The 14,110-nt window shown below is 42.4% G+C and overlaps 1 protein-coding gene across 1 annotated transcript in view; it reads left to right on the forward strand.

The window, feature by feature from the left end:
• The first annotated feature begins 456 nt into the window (after window positions 1-456).
• The window catches only part of LOC121601335, a 36,332-nt gene continuing 22,678 nt past the window's right edge, over window positions 457-14,110 (forward strand). The window contains 1 exon segment of the mRNA XM_041930153.1: window positions 457-762. The gene's annotated coding sequence lies outside the window, so the exon portion shown is untranslated.

The raw sequence follows: 14,110 nt of genomic DNA on the forward strand, positions 1-14,110 counted from the left end.
CGACGCCGCAGAAAAAGTATTGTAACTAGCGGATTCTATTTTTTTGCAAATATTTTTTTCTCTCTCTTTTTGTAGCTTTGTGAAGCAAGCGAGTGAAAACAATCAAAACAAAACAACGAGAAATAAGAATTGAAAATTGCTGGCAAAATCGCAGAAAGTGCGGGCGGTAAATCATCAAACCATAATCTACTACGTGAGTGCATACGAAAAAAAGGAGGGCAAAAAGTGTATAGAAGGCTCTCCATTGCGTAGAAAGGTTTAACTGTGTGTATGTGTGTGTGTATATGTGTGTGTATGTGTGCATTTTTGTGTTGTTTGAATGAGCAGGTGACGTGAAAGAAAATTAAAAAAAAAAAACACGTCCCCAAAATTACCCTTTTCCCTTTCCGTTGTGGGAAAATAATCTTGCGCCCTTCTCCCAGAAGGAAGAAGGTGCCATTTTGTTGTTTTTTGTTGTTGTTATTGTTGTTGTGTGCTGTCACCGTAGTGTGTAGTTAGTGAGTGAGCGTGTAGCGTGTGTGCTGATCGTTCAAAACGGCTCGATTGCGGAATAGCCAAACGGATTTACTACCGGTCGAAAATAAGAGGAAAGAAATAAAAGAAAAAAAAAGATCATTCAGTGAGTGAGTGGCAGTTGGTTGAATAAAATTCGCATTTTATTTTCGCCAGCCGCACGAAACACGCCAATTATCAGCGAAGTCGTTTCGGTGTCTGTGTGTGTGCAATCCTGGAAGAAAGTTGATTTCCGGACCCGATCAATCGGTAAGTGGTTGGAGCAGGAGCAGTTTTAAATGGATAATTTAAATTTAAAGAAAAAGGGCCATTGTTGCTTAAGCGTTTTCGAAGAAAAAGAAAGTAGTGCTTGCTTGATGGTAAATTTAAATCTGCAAGAAGAGTTAAACAATTTCAACCACAAATCGGATCCCTTTCACGCAACATGGCAAAGGCTCATTTTTCCTCTCATTTGGTCCACTTTACCGTAATACACGGGAAGATATGGCTCTAGGGGAGGGATGATGGCAAACGATTACAGTAACGAACAAACAACATCTAGCGCTTCGAGCAAGCCACGTTTGTCATCACGTGCGTTAGCGTTCAGATGTAAGTTTGATAGATTCCGAGAACTGCTAGCAAAACCCTTTCCCATCAGCGTGCTGGCGGGCAAAGGAGAACGATTATGGGCGAGTAGAAGGAGGGGAGAAAAACACACTAAAAATCGGAGCTACCGCACAAAACACACACCGCGACACAGAGCTCGAAATGTCTCACCGGCTGGCGACATCTTTCACCTCGCGATCGTAAACAAATGCGGTGCCCGTTCGGGCACACCGGGACGGTGACTTTGAGCTTCGTGACAGTGCTTTCACCTTTCACGGTTAACCATTACATTCCCGGTACGGACACACCGATGCGCTCTGAGGGCTGGCTAGCATTGGAAGGGAAGGCAGTTTGTTTGTTTTTTGAAATCATAAACTGCCCGGTTCTGGTGTGCGCTAATTGCGCAAAGAAGTAAGTAGCTTTTATTCTCTCTTTCATCTCTCTGCCTGGTTTTCGTTTAATGTCAGAGTGGCAGTGGAAGGGAGAATTTGTTTGTCTCCCTCGACACGAAAAGAAATTGCAGTGCGCAATGTTCATTCAATTCTGCCCAATGGGTACTTCTTCTAATAATTGCTCACTTCGGCTCTCTCTCGCTCTCTGTCTCTTTGTCTCTGCCCGTGCCAGTGCCTTGGAGGCATTAGTGTAGCTCGCGAATGACTGATAATTGTTGGTGTTTATTTTATCTGTGCTTCTTGGCGAGTCTTTTGGCTTGAGTGCCGACGGGAGCAAGGGGTTCGAGCCGGGACTGATGAGGATGAGCTTCTGCGATTGGAATGCGCTAATTGATTTGGAAATGGGGGAAAAGGGTGCGTTCCGAATGCTTCCGAAGTGCTGGAGACAGTTTTGGTGGAAGAAATGGTGTCGTGTAATACATATTCCTTCGTTTCCTAGGATTGATGATCTACAAAACTTCTGCTGAGAAAAGGTAGTGTTTATTCACCAAAGAATTAGCCATTCTTAAATTGTATCAATATTAGGCATTTGAGAGTTCAAATTGTGAAAAGAATCAGAATTAGAGCCTAACATGTTTGAATTACATAGCATTGTAGCATTGATACATACTTGATGGATATTTTGATTGATTGATATAAAAATTCATTTTGTAAAGATGGAAAGATTGAGATAAAATACACATTTTGAATGGAAAAAAACAGGTAAAATTTTCTAAAGGACTCGCCTGGATTATTAGAGCAGTGGATAGTAAAATAGCTACCTATAAAGAATTGCTGTTTTGGAACAACTTACCATGTTTTTGTTCTATTTTAATTAGGCATGATAATGTTCACGAAAAAGAGATTCCTGTTTAATGCAATTTAAATGAATTCTTAAGCCTGCTTCAATGATCGAGGATAGGTCTTCAAGGTCTTTTGGTTAGCTTCGTTAGATATCTGCCCAACGTTTGCATTAAGAATGAACCGTACTTTAACTCGTAGCTAATTACTTAGAAGTGGAAAGTGTCTAATATCTTGCCAAGATTCTTCTGTTTATTCAAATAGTTTGGGTTTCCAAAAGATGGGTATGGCTATGTAGGTCATTGCCTTGCCATAAGGATGTTTATAAAGTTAGTGTTCTATTTGGATGAAATTGATTGATTCTTCATGAACTTCAATGATTTTTTGTGCACAAAACCAATCATATTACAAACGATCGTTTAGTCCAGTTGGCGAGAAGTTTATATTCAAAAAGCTGTAATTTTTGAAGGAGTCAAATGAATTAGGTTCCGTCAAACAGCTGACAAAATGTTTTTATTGGAATATGTTAGCTTTAGATTGGGCCGGTTTGGTGGTACAGTCGTCAACTCGTACGACTTAACAACATGCCCGTCATGGGTTCAAGCCCCGAATAGACCGTGCCCCCATACGTAGACTGACTATCCTGCTATATGGTAACAATATGAAAGCCAAGCTCAATCACTGTGCCAGAAAAAAAAAGTTAGCTTTAGATGCTATAAGATAGGATAGCAGCAACCTATAGGTTGATACAATCTGCAGAAAAACCCGACTGAGTCCTCTTATACAAGTCATAGATTGCCAGGCTCATTAGAGGTTTAGGACAGGCCTGTACCGACAATGGTTTCTTTGCCACAAATAAGATAAGAAACTAAACCCTATTTAAAACCAGTTCATTTGGGCCATTTGAAAGGGTCAATACATACTAAATCATAGGTTCGATTAGCAGAAAAATGGGTCTCAAAACATTTTTGATATCTGTATTTTTCAAGCTCCAGTTGCTAATTCTAAAGCTCCAGTTGCTAAAACCTTTTTTAAAATGATCCATTATCCGTTAAAGTAGTACTCTTTTAGTGCAAATAAGCCAGCAACTAAATGAAAATATTGTCACACAGTATGTAACCAACAAACCATAAAACTACCACCCGGTTCCTTGGCTTTTCCATTGTCACTGAACATGAAACCACACCAAAAACCACCACGCGCATTTATCTTTATTCGCACATTCCGGAAAGTGTAATTTCAACTTCTTGACCCTCACTCGGCTTATGTGCAGTGTACCGGCAGCGTCTCCATCATGTACATCGATAGTTGGTACAGCTTTTTACAACCATCACGGTTCGCCCCACTCCACACCAAACGACATTTAGCACACCACAGTCCGCGAGCACTTAACCTTTTTTTTCTCTCTGCCTTCTGCTGGCGTCATTCCTGGCTTCGACGGGGCACCTGCGTTGACTCATCTCTCGCTCGCTGATGATGTGAGACACCGCTAGAGCGTTGAGGTAAGAATGTTAATTCCCATCTCTTGACCGACCGACCGGTCGCAGAACTCGCGCACCGCACCGCGTTTTAAAACTGATTCCGTTACGATGCAGTTTTAGTTAGTGTGTGCCCTTTACTGGCAGACTGCTGCGACCACTTCACTGGCTTGTTAATATGCGCCCGGCATATACTTGTTGAGGTGTGGTTTTATTTTTGTTTTCTCTGGGTTTCGGGTCTCCTACTTGGGCTTTGGGTGAACGTCAAACCCGCAGTGGCAACGCTTGGGGTGCTTGTGGCGCTTGCAGCGACATTCGATACACCCCCACCGCGGGCAGTAGTTGACGGTGAAGGACTCCAGTTTCGCAAAAAAACCTCCAGGAAGGGTAGAATTACAGCCTTCACCGTGTGCAGCTGGGTCCTCTGTGTACTACACACGGTACTGCTGCACGCCGATCGAATTTCAATTGTGTGTGCGCGCCCGGTTTTGGATCACGGATCACGATTATCGCACTCGGCGCGAACCTCCGCTCCGCAATGTGTGTCGGGTGCAATCAAATTTGCCTCCTTCTGGATTGGATGAAGGAACCGATCTGCTGAACCGAAAAATTGAAGCAGGAAGGGTGAAGTGAAAAGATTAGCCAAACTATTTGTTTATCGTCGATCGTGATCGTGCGCGCTGGCGTTGAACAATCATTCTCCGTGCCCGATCGATGTGTTTGTGTTTTAAGAGTGTCGGTAAAAGTTTAAAATTTACATTTTGCAATTTTGTTAACGCCGTTGGAAGTCAGAGGAAGAGGAGGAGTTTGGTTAGTCAACGTCAACGACTTATTACGACACGTCGTCGTGCAAGTGAAGCGTTGCAGTATCTTGCCGAAATATGTGTTTGTGTGTTGCCACCGTCACCAGATTGACAGTTGAAATGTGTTTCGCGTTTTGCTTTGGTTTTTGGGGACATCACGGTGATGTCATTGTGCGGTCGTGTTAGGATAATCGGATTGCCGTTTATCTGACCCGGCGGGTATCTGTTCGATTTATGCATTGTGGTGCTTTAAGCGCACCATAACAGAAAGAAGTCGGTGCGATTGAGACTGTGTTCTGGATGGAATTGTCGAGCAGTTATTGAATATTCATTTCACGATGGAACAGTTGGAGTTGTTTGAATGTGTGTTGAGCTACATTGAACCGTGTCCCGTTCCGGGGTTGGCTGGGAATGATTCATCCGAGGTCAGGGTGACACTGGTTGAGTGGTTTGTTTGTGGGAGATGATTTGTTTATTTAGTTTTGCACGTAAGCCACGAAAACCTGTTCCTGTACCAATAGTGTTTGTATGGCTGTAAGTAATCACTAAGAGAAACGAGTGGGAATTGAGAGCTTATAAGACATTGTGCAATTGGAGAATTCATAATTCTCATCAAATGAGCAGATAGGCAAAGCTCCTTCAAACCTAAACTTAGATCAATACTTGATGCCACGACCTCTCATACGGACTGTTTATTGAAAATGCCTAAGTTCTGGTGCGTTGTCAGGAATTGAGGACCTTATTTCTGTTGCTAGGAGAATATGCTACTCGATGATATTTGACTTCAAGTTCGGTTTACGACGCTCCAAGAATTGGAATGTTTCCATATTTCCATCCGTCGAAATTTCAGCTTGGAATTGATATCAGTTGTGTTTCGATGGCTTAAGATGTTGGGTTCTCTTAAGAGATTAGAATTTCAGATCATCAGATTAGAATTTCACAAGAGTCTCCAGGCATTAACGAAATTCAAAAAGGCATCATTTGATGGGCCTACAAGAAGTAGGTCCTTAGAAATAGCGCATAGAGTAAGCGTTCCTTAAGAGCAACGAAGACATTGAAGAATTTTTCGATTCTTTTTAGTGTTTTTATTGTAATTAAAATAATTCCGGAAGGTCCAGATGAGGCATCATTAAGCAGTTAACTTAAACAGACTGTGATGTTTCAACATAGTAAATAAGATGTATCTGTTGCTTTAGAATGACAATTGCCGTGAGAACATTAGCAATGTCAACCATTTTCAAAATGACTAATGATCGAAAACTGGTTCAATCTTGTGAAGGGCATTGTTGTAGGTCTTATTTGGGAAAAACATTCTGGATATGTGTTACCTGTATTTTTATTACTATTCCACTTCCTACGAAATCAGTATTTAGCTGTACCTTTGAAGTTATGTCAATGAACCAAGCTAGACTTCAGATTTTGTATCTCACATATTTAATTCCCTTTCTTGTGTTTTTTAGTTGCTAACTCATCTCTCTTGAGTCTTCGCCTCCATGAACAAACTCATCATATCCACCCAACCGTGTAGCACCATAACTTTTCGAGCGTTCTCGTTTCATCCACGCTGAGCGGTGTGCTAACCAATTAGTGGAATAAAATGCGCTAGACGCTAGCTGCTCACGCGCTGTTTTCAGACTCAGAAGCTTCTACCTCATAACGTGTGGCTTAATCTCTGGAAAGAACGAAATGGTGCACCACCTCCAGTCAACCTTCCTGGGTACATCTAACACGAAACTAGGTAATTGTGTCTGTGCTAGCAAGATTCCCTCTAAACATGGCTCCATTTCGTCCGTCTCTACGATGAGCATCGAAGAAGAACGCTCACGAGATCGATCCGGCGAAAGGTGACCGCCAGAAAGCCTGAAAGTGTTGGTGTGCGTGTGCACTGTAGCGTGCAGCTCTGCTAGATTAAATTTCAGCTAGTGCCTAGGTTCACTTTTCATCTTCCGAGCTTGCGGGCCGCAGTGTGCTGCGAAGGTGTTGTTGCATAATGCACTTCTTGTTACTGGCCACAGTCGTCCACAGAGTTCCTTGGCAAGAAGAGCTGCGTCGCTGCCACGAGGTGAAACGCACACCGCCCAGGAACTAGGAAGTCACAATGATGCCAAATATGATGCTCTATTGCAGCTGGAGATGGTGGAGAAAGCAACCTTAGAGCCATAAATAAGCCAATCGGGAGTGGTGAGGGTTGTTACCTGTGATTGTAGGCAAAGACGGCGAAAGAAAAAGAAGAAACTGCCTAGCCCAGTGCCCAAAGAGAGAAAGATTATGCTGAGGAAGAAGGTGCGTAGGAAAAAAAACCGGGGGTCCAGTTTATTATCCGCCAGTAGACGCGATCCGGTTGAATGGCTTTGAAAGAGGGAGTATCCGTCGAGGAAACACTAGGGGTTGTGTCGTGGTGAAAATGTTACCGCGGTGAAATGAAGCCCAAGACACAAAGGGGAGCCGCAGCATGAAGGGATGAAGCTTTTCGCAGCAAATGACGTACTGTGGCCGTTGGTTCGTTCCGCAAATTGCGATCGTTGTTTTTGCGGACGTGGAATGCCACAGCGCGGAAACATATCTCGGTGAGCTATTTCCTCCTCTGCCCAACAAAGTGAACAATTCCTGCAGAAATTCTGGACCGCTGGTCGGCAGGTGATCGTTAAATTAAGTGCGTCCGAGGTCGTACTGTCCTGTCGTGTTTTACAGTACGTTCCACAGATCGCAAGCTGGAGTGTAGTTCTTCCTCCCAAGCAGAGCACCGGCAGCGCCGTATCTGTTGACCTCATTTTCCTTTCCTTTGCTGCGGGTTCTTCGTCGGGTTCGTCGAAAGATGTATCAGCGGCAGCATGCGGCAAAAGAGACACCCTGACACGCACGCACCACCACCTGATGCGAGCTTCTTTGGGACCGGGCTCTGCCAGAAGTGGGTCCCGTGTGGTGGGGCCCACGGAAAAAACCTGTTCTAGCGGACCCCGTTGGAGAAGAAAATGGATGGGTTTGGGGAGGAGCAGAGTGCAAGAGTGATCGGTGTTTGGCGCACCCGGTGTGTAGACCGTGTAGGCCACACTTCTTTCCCTCATTCCACCGTAGTTTCTCGGAATAAGCGTCAAGTCCATATTCGGCACGGACTTTCTCGCCCTGACACACACACACGATGATCACTGTTACAAAGGTATGATTTTGTCGGTTGATGCTGCCCTCCCCTGGAACGTGATATGCTGGTGGGGCCGATATATATGTTGCTGGTGCTGCTGGTTTGCTTCCTCAACCCGGGAAGTGGTCGGAATTCGTTGGGCTTCACTTCTACCTACCAGTGTAGAGTGTACGACATCGTGTGGTGGTGGTCTCCCCTCATTCATTGATCTGGTTTTCTTATACCGAGGGATTGGGTAGAGAGTAATCAGCTCTGGAGGCTTTTAGGGGTTTCGTAAATTGGTACTGAGCTCCGTTTTGGTTTGGCGCACTGAGTTTGAGCATCCTACAATAATTGGATGTAAAAAGTGGAATACTTTATGTGTGGAGAATAAGAATAGAATTTAAGGTTTTGCTGCAATTGAAGATCATTGTTGATGTATTTTTTGATTTTGTAGGTGTTTTCGTTTTATGATGGTTTTTTATATCATCAAAGTTTTCTTTTTGTAGATACAGATCATTACTCTGTAAACAAAAGAGTATGATGAACTCAACTGCTAAGAGGAGAAAAGTAAGTCCAGGAAAAGTTAGCCATACGTTTAAAAATAATTATTTGGAATAGCGATGGGAAAAATGAAGTTTTGGTCGGAATGGATTCCGACTAGCTCAAATTTTTTTGTGGAATTGATTCTGGATAGAAGGTCTGAAATCAGTTTATTGGAACTGCTCTAGAAGCGGCTCCAGAATTGAAGTCGGTTTCGCAATCAGAATCGGCTTCGGAATCAATTGTTGATTGATTTCGGTATCTCCATGATAAAAGGCGCTTGGGTCCTATGCAGCTATGATTGTATCCATAGCCGCCACGAACCCAAAATTACTTGTAAACGATGCGTTCTCATGGGGACTGATTCAGTTTCTAAAACCTGTGATTTTAATTACAGAACTGATTCTAATTCCGAAGCCAACTCTGATTCCGATTCCGGAGATGATTGCAATTTTCGGGACAATTCCAATTCCTGAGCCGATGCTAACTTCGGAGTCTATTCTGGAATCGGATTCGGCTCCGAAATTGGTTCCAGAATCAGCTCCAGAATCGGAATTGGTAAATTGAATTGGCAATAGTTCCAATTTTGGATTGAGCGTAGTACCAATTCGGAGCTCTCACCACTAATTTAGAAGAAATATAAATAATCAAATAAAGAAATTCAACAATCTGAGTTACTGAATTATCAAGACTTTTATCGCGAATTTCCCCAATAGCCTTCTATCGGCATTTTTAAGGTTCCTATGAAAGTCACTAGCTATAATGGAAGATATTTTAATACCTCTTAGGACAAAGTATTGTGCCGACTGATTGGCAAACTGGTTACGTAATGCTTGCTGCTTGATCCATGAAGTATTGCCAAACCGATTCACACAAAAGTGTGAATTTTGCACACTACTTACACGTCTATAGTTATCCTACGGCCTAAGCTGTGATGCAAAAGCGAAAAATGCTCTGCAACAGCGTTTCCAATAATTAACATTTACAAGAAGTATGCTGCAAGCTTTCTTGGTTTTGGTTTTGTTGATTTTACAACTAACGATAAAAAAGAAGCTTACTTGTTGTTATTGCTCTATCGACTGTTCGGGGGAGCTCTACTTAACGTTCTGAAGTAATGTTCTTAAAAAAAAGGTACTCTTTCCCCTTGAACTACTTGATAACAGCAACCACGATCCCTCCACACAAAGCATACAATTTGCCAATGATAACGCTTTTGCCATAAAGCTTAGTATCGTCTCTGTTTGTGTGTGTGTGTGTGTCCGCCAACTGCTTATTAACTGGCGACAGTTTGTCAAAATTGCAGCCACGGTCAGAACCTTGCAACGCGCTCAAGTAGTTGCAACCCTGCCAGCATCATCACGTGATACGCAACCAAGACCCGAGAACCCCAATTTCATCCGTTCTTGTTGTTGCTGCATCTTGTAAATGCACACGAACACACACACACACGCAGGGAGAATACGGTGCATATCAACGATTTTCACAAGCGATGGCGGTGGCCCTGATGGTTTGTGGCAGCCTTTTACCTTTGCTTACCTTTACCATTCGCCCGGAGGCAATTTGCCTCTTTCCTGTGCCACCAAGCCACCAACAACCCTAAAACGAGAGAGAGAGAGAGAGAGAGAGAGAGAGAGAGAGAGAGAGAGAGAGAGAGAGAACGCCAAGTGGGGGTAAAACAGGGGGCCCAATTCTTTTCCCAGCCCAAAATGAAAGGAACGTTCTGTCATTAAACGAATTTTGCATTCCACTTGCGTGTCGGGCGCAAATTAAGAAGAAGCATGGGCTTGTTGTTCTTCTTCTTTGGGGGGCCGTTAAGGTAGCTTAACATTTTTTTTATTATTTCAAAACAAAAGCAGCGTTGTAAAAGCGGCGAAGGGGGTAGGCGAACGTTAAATGAGATGTTTTCTGATGGTGGTGAAGCTATGGGGATTTTTTTTCTTTAGGTGAAGAAAACAAAGTTTAGTGTAGACAGTCTATGGCGCAGATATTAAAATAGAGTTTATGTTGTAAAATTTTACCCTGAATTTTACAGCAACTAAAAAATGATTAAAATTGTAACAAAATGAAATGCTTTATCTGTACCGTTTGCGGAAAAAGAAAACAAATAACACCACAAAGTGCAGGGAAAAAGCCTGAGAAAGTCGATCGACACTCTCACACAGCATCAGTCGCGCGCTTCTGGCGCTGATCGGCAAACAAAAAACCCCCAGACCGATCGATGTATACCGCCTGTGTTTATTGTTGTGCCAGAGTTGCCAATCGATTGACGGAGCAGGCCATAAAATGTGGTTTTGCTGGGGCTTTTGCTGGTAACGGTGCATTTTTGGCCCGTACGTATGTCACAACCGACCAAGTTTTGTTGTCGCCTTCCACTTCCTACGGTGCCTTGTGTGTGTGTTTACACTGGAGTGCTGCATTGTTTGCATGCACGAAACGAATTGTTTGCAGATGGGGAGCGGATGAAAATGCAGCGAACGAAATTGATTATTATTGATTATTGCCACATCGGTGAGACTGGGAAGAAGAGGTGCTGTAAAGAAAATGGGGAGGGCTTTGGGATCGATGGAATGGAAGAAGCAGCATCTTTTTAAGCGTTTGCTGCCGATGATGAATGAACCAAAAACGGAGGCTATGTGCTATGCTGTGGCTTGCCGTTTGCCAAAACGGTTATGATGCAACGTCGGCAGGGTTTATTGATTCCTTTGTGCGGTTACTAATCTGATCGGGTTATCCGTTGGTTGATTCGGTTCGAGTGCTTCCCTTTTTGTGTTGTGACGTAATGACGTTGGGTGAGTGAAATGAGTACTGTTTCTGATTTACTGGCCTGTTTTGTCTCTTATAAAAATATTATATTTTAAAGTCGTTTCTTACTATACTATAAATGCAAGAGACTTAATGATATTTACTAAACCGATAATCTCAACGAAGCTATTACAAACTAATGGTTAATGGATTATTAGTGACTGAATAAATTAAATTAAAATTTGAAATTATAATGTGAAATTATCGAAAGTCTTGAGCATAAAAAATTAATAATTTAATGTAACACGATTAAAAACATGTGGAACTTATTTACACATATAGTCAAGGACAAATTGCACATGACCCCAATGTGTAATGAACACATCAAACCAAAAAATAAAAATAAATAAAAAGAAGAAAAACATGGTGAAAACTATGTCAATGATAGTAAATTACACATATAATTTACTTATATTGTGGATTCAGGCAATAATATAAGTAAAATACTGTAGAAAAACATCATATACTAAGCAAGCAGTAGTAATTAAACTAAGCTAGTATATAAGATAGCCTTGTTATAAGTAAAAAAAGAGGATTTTCCAAGTCCAAGATGTTTTTCAAAAGATGTCAAATGGTGTATCAGCATAACAATAAAATTACAGTTTTTATACTTGATTTTCAACACACCACAAATAACTGTCAATTTCAATAGAGTTTGAGACGTATTCAAAATTATGCGGAAGAACTGAAACATTGTTGTGATGCAAATACAACATTTGACAGCTATTGAAAAATATCTCGCAATCAATGAAAAATGTTGTAAACAATGGAAATTGACTCGGAAAACCGCTGTAAAATATTCTTTGTTTTATTAAAAATACCTTTGATTCCATACTGTTCGAAAAATATTAACGATCGATTCTGATTCTAGTCGAAATAAAAAAAAAAACTGAGAACTAACAAATTATTGACGCATGATATCGTGAGCTGTGAAAAAATGTATCAAATAAAGAGGAAAGCCTGTTTAATCGTATCTTTATGTCAACAAGTGTTAAAACGCTTTCCGACAAGAAAATCATACAACAAAATATTATTGAGAAGCATGATGGTTGGTACAATATTGCCAAAATCCAACTGTCAACTGGGTTTTGTAACCCGATTCAGTTCAACCCGATTTATGCATATTTCACAAAACGATAGTTGAAAACATAAGTTTTCAATTTTCAATCATTGTTATCACCAGTCTATTGGAAGTATGGAAAATACAGCTCCGTTGATGAATGTTTTCACCGACACAAGCTAAGCTTTTTCTGGCTAAAAATCATAAAAAAGGTTCAGAAAAGCTTACAAAGAGACAGCTGGCCGTATTTCATTTGTTTTAAGTGTTTTAGCTTTTAGATACATGAAAAACGTTACTTTAAAATCGTATTAAAAGCTTTAGCATTCACCCAAAGCTGTCATTTCTATCGGTGAAACATCTCGATCAGTACAGAATATGCATCTCAGCACGGAGGTTGAATATGGCCAGGCTTGAACATTCTTGTGCATATTCTTAACCATTCGCATTGCAATTTACGCATTCCTTTCCCATTTTATGCTCCCTTATGTCAGACATTATACTCCTTGCCGTCAAAAATACCATTTCCATCTTCCGCGACTGCCCATCAATATTCGATCATAATAAAATTCTCTTCCTTCTTTCCCCGTCCCGTTTTCCCCCAGTACGCATACATGCAATAATGATGCTAATTTCACGGGCGCACATCGCCATTTACTCTGCACAACGTTGCACTTTCTTCTTCACTTTCTTCGTGCTCTTGTGCGCGGGCAGCAGCAGCAACGATCAGCATCTTGGGTTCGTACACCAGAGAGCCACAGCAAAAGTGGGCGTCCGCGGTGGGGGTATTTTACATTCGCGTACAACACAAATGAATTATGACGACAGCGTTCATTTAATTTCCCCTCGAGCAATTAATCCGGCATGTGTGGTGTTGTGCGTGCCGCTTCGCTCCTCGACCGATTGGCGGATAGGTAGGAGGAAACATCGATCAGTGGCCGATCGGGCCTACCCGTTCGGTGCCAATCCCTTGATCAAGTGCATACGGTTTGCATCATATTTCTCTCCTGCCGGGGAAGACTGCACCATTTGGCTGTACTGGAAAGCGTGGATTCACATGGTGGTTGAGAGAAGGGTGCGTGCGTTGTCGCAGGACTGGCGTATCAAGGTCAGCACCGTAGGTCAGCGTTAGTAGTGTGGTGGGGCGGTGGTGGCTAATGATGCGGTGTGGTGGTGTATAAAATCATTAAAACATAGCTTTTAATTAAAGTCTCTTTTCTCTTCGTTGGATGGATGAGGACGGTGGGAGGGCGTTATGTTGCGTTCGTGTTTTGTTGTCGTTTGGCTCGTCGTCTTGCGGACGAAAGAAAGGAGTCGGCTGGGGAGAGAAAAAAAATCCCAACACAAAAAAAGCAAAACAGGCATCTAAACATTTGCACCCGGAGGAAATGCGGGAGGCAAACAACCACAAAACAAAGACTCTGTAAAACATGATTACACCCAATGTGTATGTACACCGTCGAAGCATTGTTGGAGGTCGCTCGGGTAGTACACCAAACCAAGCAAGCAGGCAAGATCTTGAATTTAGTTTCACTCTTTAGCGTCGAACGCTGTGGATGCCAGCGAGAAGAAATGAAATTAGTTTAGCTCTTGTGTCTTGATTTTTTTTCGCGATATTATACATTTTTGTTGTTATCCCCCTTTGCTTCAAAGCGAGACGTTCACTTTTCATCACGGGGAGATCCGGTTTCCCGGCTCATGCCACGAATATAAAAGGGCACACAGCACACACATGAAAGGGGCACCAAACTACACCGTCCGGAAATGCATATCGGACGCTCTGGACGCACGCGCGGGTCTCCCACAAAATGCAGCGACAAATTCCGACAAGCGACAAGTCGACTGTACGCGGAGAGTAGCGGCGCGCAATCATTCTTTCGCAGTTGATTAGTGCTTTCTTTCCGCATTGCGCCCGAAGCGTGGAAAAGGCAAAGGAAAAGTGAAAAGTATAGCAGGGGCATGCACATGTGTATGGTTTG

This window comes from Anopheles merus, unplaced genomic scaffold (assembly GCF_017562075.2).
Source record: "Anopheles merus strain MAF unplaced genomic scaffold, AmerM5.1 LNR4000068, whole genome shotgun sequence".
In the NCBI taxonomy this organism is placed as follows: Eukaryota; Metazoa; Arthropoda; class Insecta; order Diptera; family Culicidae; genus Anopheles; species Anopheles merus.